Source organism: Dermacentor silvarum, chromosome 10 (assembly GCF_013339745.2).
Source record: "Dermacentor silvarum isolate Dsil-2018 chromosome 10, BIME_Dsil_1.4, whole genome shotgun sequence".
NCBI lineage: Eukaryota > Metazoa > Arthropoda > Arachnida > Ixodida > Ixodidae > Dermacentor > Dermacentor silvarum.
In genome coordinates this window covers 81,877,748-81,886,329 of record NC_051163.1, presented here as the reverse complement: position 1 = coordinate 81,886,329, position 8,582 = coordinate 81,877,748, and the positions used below count along the sequence as shown (strand labels likewise).

Sequence of the window (8,582 nt, the reverse complement as noted above, 5' to 3'; positions counted from 1 at the left end):
TCATGGAATTGTCTGTATTTTCCAAATACAAAACGGTGAGCTCCGTAGAACGGAAATTCTGTAAATTGAGCACCGTACTTTCCTAATTAAAAACGGACAGACCGTAGTGAGGAAAGGTATGCACATAAAACACACAAAAAGAACAGAAAGGAAGACAGAAACACCTTTTTTTTTGTTCTTGTGTCCATGTCTTCTATGCTTGTGTGCCTGTACCATGAATCCGTATGAACTTGTTCAGCTTTATCGTGCTTCGTATCAACAGGTGCAAAATTTGTTTTGTAAATGATGATGCGGGTGTATATCTCCAGCAAATGAGAAAATTGTTTGTTTCATTGAAATAAGTTATACCAAGTTGTACATTACAACATGGCTAACTCACATCAGATATAGCTTGAAATGGGGCAGAAATCAATGCACATAAGTGGACATACACCACACTGAAAATGCTGTGTGTGCACGTTTCCTCCTTGTGTAACTGTCTTCTACACCGCTTCATCTTCGTGTCAGTGTTGCCATGTTGCATTTGAGTTCTGTACATGACGTGTACAAAGCATATATACAAATTCGTGCCCAAAAAGCAACAAGCCACCTGAATCTGAACGAAACTGCGTGTTTATTGTGCTTTACTGAAAAAAACTTGCAAGATAAGACACTAGAAATGGGCTGACGAGAAGGATTGGTTGAGAATCGAAATGACTGGTTGCTTGCAGATGCCTCCTGCCTTTGCCTGAAAAAGAAAAAAAAACAATCAATTAAGACTCTTTATTAGTAGTAAAATCTCGTTACAAGCGACACTCGGTTATGAGAGACATTTCAAAATGGTTTGGTTGGTTTTCCTATGTTCGCCATGTTAACAACATTGCATACAAGAGACATGGTTACAAGAGACACTCGGTTACTAAGGACAACTTTTTTTATGTCCCTAGAGCAAAATCTTCACTATTTATAAGAGACACAACCCAGACACGCTCACGTAATGCGGCTAACGTCGTACTAACCGGTATGCGCTGCAATTTTCACTCCCTTGGCTCTATTTTGTTTCGTTCCGCAGCCGGCTGTCATTCCTCACATGGTTGAGACTACCAATTTCACTGAATTTTCTGCCATTATGCTTCTATAACCGTCGTGCTCAAACACCGACTTTGTGACAGAGTACCATTGAGTTGGATTTCTGTCACAGCGTATACGGTGCTGGTCGCTTTGTATGCCGGTAATCAAACTCCGGAGACATAGACATGTTTCCATGAGACAGCTCTGTTCGCATCAAAGATGAATTTAAACACACTTTGGTGCTCATGTATAATAAAGTGGTCTAGTCCGACTCCTCAGTGTTTTTAGAATTTTGGTTACAACAGACCTTGGTAACAAGAGACACGTTTCCCGAGTCCCTTGGGTGCCTCTTGTAACAAGGTTTACTGTACCACCATCATCACCGTTTTTAGTCAGATACATCAACAATAAATGATTTCCAAGTCACAAATGTAACCACTAGTGCTCTAAAAAAATGTCATACTCTGCCTTGTTGGTATATGTTCTTAGCCTTATAACATGAAAAACTTCAGACGAAATCTACCCAAGTTATTTGATGGATCACTTGGAACAGGCAAAACTCTCATGTGCACATTGACAGTCAGAGATTACATTTTCTGCATGTAGGTAGAGCTACCACGACCCCCACCATACTGCGGACCATGGCTTTCAACTTTCACTGCTCTAATAGAAAACCTTGCAGATTCCACTGTTTTCCCAAAACAATGAAGCACTCTTAAAACGAGCTCAAACCACTCATGTTGTACAATTCCGATGCAAAACAACCAAGCCAGAGGTACTGTCCAGATGACCAGCTTATAAATTGGCAACAATATGAAGAAAGCATGCCTTGCAATACAACATGTGTGCCTTTCAGCCTCTTAAAGATTTCGTTGGTTTTTGTGATGAAAGTATCAATGTGCAATATACTTTTTACTTAAGCAATGACAATTGAAAGTTATGGTCGGCAGTGCGTCAACATACTATCTCCACCCCCCTAAAAAGTTATAATTATAGACACACCATCCAAGGTCAATCCACATAAGTCGCTGTGTTCCCCCAAAAATTTGCCGTTTTGTCAATCTGTGCTTTTCGAAGTAGCCTGTAGCACTTTCGCAACGTAAATGAACCTGCAACAAGTACACATGGACCCCATATGTGGCAGCTACAGGCAGTACCGTTTATTCTGTCCATTCCTTGACAGGCAACCCCAGAACCAAACAAATAATGCAACATGTCGTTCCAGACAGCATTACTTGGGTGAGGTGCTTAATTTGGGAATTCCGCCTCTCCTAAAGAAATTTTAAAGTAAAGCTCAAACTAAAGCAATGTCCAAATATGAGCGCTTCTCGTGGATTTTGAGAGTCAACGAGGACAGAGCTATTTGCCCAAATGTCTGCGACTTCAATGGCAACAGGATGGCCAAATTCCGTGCTGTTAATAGATGCAGAGAAAAACACACTGAACTTAAAACATGTGCAATGATGTGTTTTCAAAGTTTTACTTTATATCGTAGCAGGGATACTCCGTGGTAATTAGTTGGAATTCATGCTATTTGCCTGCAGTCTGTGCCAAAGTATTCTTACAGCCATAGCCACAACACTTTTTCTTTGGGATTAATCAAAATACGGATTTGGCAGAATCCAGAAAAAAATGCTTCCAACTGAACAGGTGCTTCTATATTTTATTTTCAAAGACAATTCTTTTTCTTGCGAAACTAACAATGAGGGTAGCTATAGGGGCTTGTTTGTATGGCATCTTTTATTTTATTGCAGCGCAAGGCTGAACAACAGGTACAACAGAAAGGCACATTTGACATGCACACAGTCTTAACTTCCAACATCAGATTTATTTCCTGTTCTCGTCACTATATATACCCTCAAAACGTCATACAACACGTGTGAAGGCACGGTAAACATGAACTAAAGAAAACCAGGAACCACACGCATGCAATTTTTTTAGCCACACAGATTGACACATGTACACGTTTAACGCGAACAAAGATAATCAAGCTCTTTCGAGGATAATGAAATTGAAGGCTTACTGATGCATGCGTCACAAAATGTTGATATGTTTCTAGTGTCTATAGTTCAGCGCATTATCTTGCACCTGCTTCTATTCATGATGACTGCTTTTTTGAATCTAGGTTTGCACTTATCTTTGGCAATGAAGGGCAAGAAAACCGTCAGCAGCCAGGGTATTTAATTTGTTATTGTGTTCTCATAGCCTGTCATTTAAACATCTAACAGTTTGGCCAATGTAGGACCCCCCACACCCAAGAGGAATGCAGTCTACAACACACGCGATTTAATCAATGAATTTGCTTTTATGTTCCTTCTCGCATGCAGTATCCAAAATTCTTTCTGGCCTTGACTTCCCACACAGGCTCATTAATTTAGTAGGCGTCGAAAAAACAACATTGATGTCACTCCTTCCAGCAATCTTTAATCTGTGGGAGAAACTATGTTGTAGGGCATGGCAGCAATCTTTTTCTTTATATCGGTACTTGTACCATATACCTGCTCAGAACCTTTTTGCTGTGCCTTTTTAAGCAGTCCTGCTGCGACTGACATGAGCACGTGGCTCGGGTAAACAAAGCCGCTTAAACATGAGACTTGCCGTTCGAAGCAATCGTGCATTAGGTGCAGGATAGCCATGTGACGGGAAGTTTGGATTCCTTCACATTAATTTTGTGCTCACCGATAACAAAACCTGCTGGGGTTAAGAACCTAGGGCAAGTAAGCCACTTTTACCATTTCATTCCGTGCATACAAAACTTGAAGAGGGGGAATCATGAAGGTGTGTTTCAGTGAAGCGCTCAAGAAGCCATGCCGGCACCTAATGCACAATAGCTTCAGATGGCAAGTCTCACGTTTAAGCGGCGCTGGTTACCCGAGCCAAGTGAAAAAAGGTTCCGAGCAAGGTGAATGGTACAAACACCGACATAAAGAAAGGTTGCTGTCATCCCCTACATACATAGTTTCTCCCACAGAATAAAGATTGCTGGAAGGTCTGATATCAACATAGTTCTTTCAGCTCCTAATAAATTGGGGAGCCTGTGTAGGAAGACAAAGCCAGAAAGAATTGCGGATACTGCATGCGAAAATGAACATAAAAACAAATTCATTGATTGCATCACGTGTGTTTTATACGACATTCCTTTGAGTGTGGACGGTCCTACATTGGTCAAACTGGTAGATTTGTAAATGACAGGCTACGAGAACACAATAACAAAGTAAATACCTGGCTGCTGATGGTTTTCTTGCCCTTCATTGCCAAAGATGCAAGCGCAAACCTAGATTAAAAAAAACAGTTATCATGAGTAGAAGCAGGTGGAAGATGATGCGATCTTTGTTCGCATTAAACGTCTACATGTCTGTCAATCTATGTGGCTAAAAAACTGCATGCGTGTGGTTCCCGTTTTTTTTAGTTCATGTTTACCGAGCTTTTACACGTGTTGTATGACGTTTTCAGGGTATATATAGTGATGAGAACTGGAAACAAATCTGTTGTTGAACGTTAATGCTGGCTGTGCGTCAAATTTGCCTTTCTGTTGTCCTTGTCGTTCAACTTGCGCTACAACAAAATAGAAGATATCATTGATTTCATTGTCGTCAGGCTCGGGCACAAAATAAAATTTGTTCACCAAAATTAAGTGGTCACCAGGCATGTCTAGTTGAATTTATCTGAACATGCTCTACTGTCGGTGGTGAAGATGTTGCCAGTTTAAAGGGCTGCAAGGCACTAGTTATGTTTTCTAGGGCAAGAAGGCAACAGAGTATGTAACCTAAGGCAAGTAGTCACAGGAATCCTGGATCGTATAGAAGAAAATTTAGAAAATAATAATTGGTTGGAACATATATGTCACACACTTCTGAGTCACCAAGCGCTTGTCTTTGTCTCTCTTTCTTGTGCCTGTGTATTTTTATTGCGCTAAGTTACTTGTTCATTTATGCACTATGATGATGAACTTGTTTTGGAAAACTTCAAATGTGTACCTGACATTTGACTCTCTTTTGCATGTAAGTAAACATTATGAACTTGTCGCTGTGAACATTCATCTCCATTTGCTGTACACTTGTGATATAGGGTTAACAGTATTTGAAGGTTTGTGCATTAAGGCAGGAGAGCAGCACTTGCTGGATGGCTCATCAATTAATTTGCAGAAAAATGCAGCAGTGTGCAACGATTGCATCACTAATGACCTTGAAAATCTTGTTAGTTATTCATTTGTAAACACCTGTTGTCAAACAGCCTGCTGACTAAAGGTCTGAACACGTTATACAGAATTATAGCAGGTACTACTACACGAAAGAAAACCTGTAATAGAACCTACCAAATACCGTATCAGTGTAGTGGCAGGTCAAATGGCTCCTCAATGCTTGTGTCCTTCCTGGGAGAAGGAAAGAAATGTTAAGCTTACACTGACAGCACCAAACCACACAAACGTAACTGCCACAGGACATGAGGAGTTGTAACTAGATACAGTCAACCTGCTTAACCATCTCATAGACATTCAACGACAGAATGTACCTTCATGGAGCCTCTAATCTATGAAATTCATGCTGTAATACAAACATACTAGCAGACAGAATCAAAATTGCATGCATGGAAATTCTCAGGAAAACTACATTTCCTAGCTACCACAGTCCACTCCTTGTGAAGTACAAGTGACAGTCTAAGCTACAATCAGAAGGTGGAAAATTCGGGATCATTTCTAGTAAACAACTAACCATATCTCTACCTGTACTCAGCAATACAAAGGTGAATCACAAGTACTATACTGATAAAGAAAACTTCAGAACTGCTGCTAAGTGAGTGCTATAAATAAATGATTTCGAATTTATCTTCATGTAAGATTAGGCGTGTTAACTTTCTTTACATTACATGAAAGACTGGTCAGAAAAATATTGCATTCAGTCAATATTGTGATTTGCAAAACAGTAGTAAGAGGTTAAGGTTGGAGACCCTCAGGTGGTATGTTACGATGTTTCGAGAAATTGTTTCAAGGAGCCTCTTTCCTTAACCCTTTCACATGCCAATTAGTTGTGGTGATTGAAAACTTAGCTTCACCGCATTTCTTACATCTTCATATTCATAAAATGCTTACAGAAGTACAATAGATTAGGAGTTTTCAGTTCTTTAGTGAGTTTGTCAAGTTTATGGAATGTGCACTCCATGCAAAAACTTAGTGCAAGTACATCAGATTTGCAAACATCAACTATTTGATGTCTACCAGGCTTGAATAGCACCTATGCAGCCATTCGAAAATTATGACTGGTGCAACACACTGTGAAAAACGATGAAAGAAGTGACATACATACAATTACATACACCAAGCAAAGTACCCAACCATCTACCTTCATACTTCCTTTACTAAAACAATTTGCCTGTGTAATTCAAACATGCAGCACTATTTCAATTAGAAGAGTTTGAAGATGTACGGGACACATTTTAAATATCCTTACTTTAATCAATGACATTGCTATTAATGCACTATCTTGGTGTATTGAATTGTGTGCATAGCGTCAGAAAGGATTAATCATATTCATGTAATCTTTACTGAAACTCAAGGCATAATACTCATATTTGTTTACAGTTTTGTGATGAGACAACACGACAGATGCGGGAGTTAAAAAAGCATCTTTATAAAATGCTGTAGAAAGCAAGTTGAAGCAAGTTTCTACAACCTCTCGCAATACCGAGCTATTTCCCATGAGTGTTCTAACAGTTCCTTGTAACATGATGCACTGTTTTCACAGACATAGCTTGAATCGTTGTATCTCAAGTTTTGGAAGCAACTTATGAATTGCTATAACAAGCAGATTTGAAGCCCCTACCCAGACTGCACAGCCACTTTAACACCACGTGTAATGAATTATGTCATCCATATGGCACAGTTTCCGATTATATTCCCAAGCATGAATCTTATAATTGCAAGTTATGTAAGAGTGTACCTATGCGATTACTTGGGGACAGCACGAAAAGACGGGAGAAGGCTAGACAACATGAATGCAGGAAAAGAATTTTGTTTACAGACAAACATATATATACTAGGCTTGTTGTCCTGCGTAGTTGCAGCTGCTAGATAGCGGGATAATGTAAACAACAACCGCACAGTTGATGAACTGCTGTTCTGCCTTTTGCTACACTTTGCGTCAAGGCTCGGTCCGAGTCACCCTTTTCGCACAATGTACCCCGATTGCTCGACGTGAAAAATAAAAGAAAAGTGCCAGCTTTCCCAACAGTCTCTTTCACACTATGACTGACCTTGTGAATATGATATAACAGTAGCCACCACACTTTAAGGAAATGTTAGACATGGGTTCAGAAGCTCTCCTCCACTTGGTGATGCCTCGATTTCTTGAGGACGCCTTTTGGTGATCCTGTGATGAACTTCACAGCGAAAGAGTGTGCCGATGCGGAAGGCAGAATACCCTCCTCCAAACATGGGGCATAGCTCCAGCATACATAACACTAACCAAAGAAAACCCTGCGGTCCAGAAATGGAAGATCACTGTCTAGTGGTAGTTTTTCCCCGTACGTGAACTCATCTAGCACTGCAGAGAAGACAGGGAGAAAATCACTCTACCCATTTAGTAGCCTTACTTCACCTAATATAGAGGAGAAAGTTGCCAATGAAGCAAAATAACTTTACTACACTGGTGCCCACAATAGCTAGTGTTTTACGGTTACCTGACAGTGTTTTTGTCTGTGAGAAGCTGCCAAGCAAGGCTACTCAAGGAGTTCAGCCATTTTTTAATGTCTCCTCCACAGTGCCAGGTGTGCTCATGGAAGTAAAACTGCTGGAAGGCAAGCTCCAATATCTGGCTTGAAGGTTTTCTGTGGTGAGCATTGTGCTGGATCTATGCCCCACACTCAAAAGTGTCTTGGCCTTTCCTATTAGCGCACTTGAACACTGAAGCGTGTTGTTGCTACAGGAACAGAAGGGCACTACCACGAAGTGGAGGGGAGCTTCAAGACCCAAGTATGGTTGCTTTTAACAGTGTGTTCGCACTGACTTTCGCCATGCGTTGCCAAGAAGCATTTAACGGAGCTGAACATAGGTGAAGTCTTCAGTCGAAGTACTTCAAGGAAGCCAAGGCCTATCACTGCTATACAATAGGTACACAAAGGAAGCTGTCAATTCAAACAAATTGCTAGGGAGAGTTGGAACTACCTTTTATTTTCAGGGCCAACAAACTGGTCAGGTACGAAAATGTCAACCGGACCAGGTCAAGACAAGAAGTTTGCATCAAGAAGTATGTGCTGGAGATCATAGGAAGTGCAGTTGGTGCTGTTTACAACATCCTACTGCCCTGCAGCAGCAATTATGTTGGACAAACAGGACGACGACACAAGGACTATCTTAGGAAACACGCACAGACCCTCAACACAGATGGGGAAGCAACGTAGCTATTGATGCTGCTTTGTGCAGTTGTATATCAAGTTTTGAGCAATGAAGAATCCTCATGGCACTGTTCAAAACATACAAAACTCGCAGAATAGCCCCCACATATGCTAGTGTGTATACACTTAATCTTCTAGACAAA

The 8,582-nt window shown here is 40.6% G+C and overlaps 1 long non-coding RNA gene across 2 annotated transcripts in view; it reads right to left on the bottom strand.

Moving 5' to 3' along the window:
• Positions 1 to 593: 593 nt before the first annotated feature.
• The window catches only part of LOC125940760 (uncharacterized), a 20,916-nt gene continuing 12,927 nt past the window's right edge, over positions 594 to 8,582 (bottom strand). For both annotated transcript variants that reach the window (XR_007463967.1, XR_007463966.1), the window contains one exon: positions 594 to 727. This is a non-coding gene — a long non-coding RNA (uncharacterized LOC125940760). The remainder of the gene's footprint in view (positions 728 to 8,582) is intronic.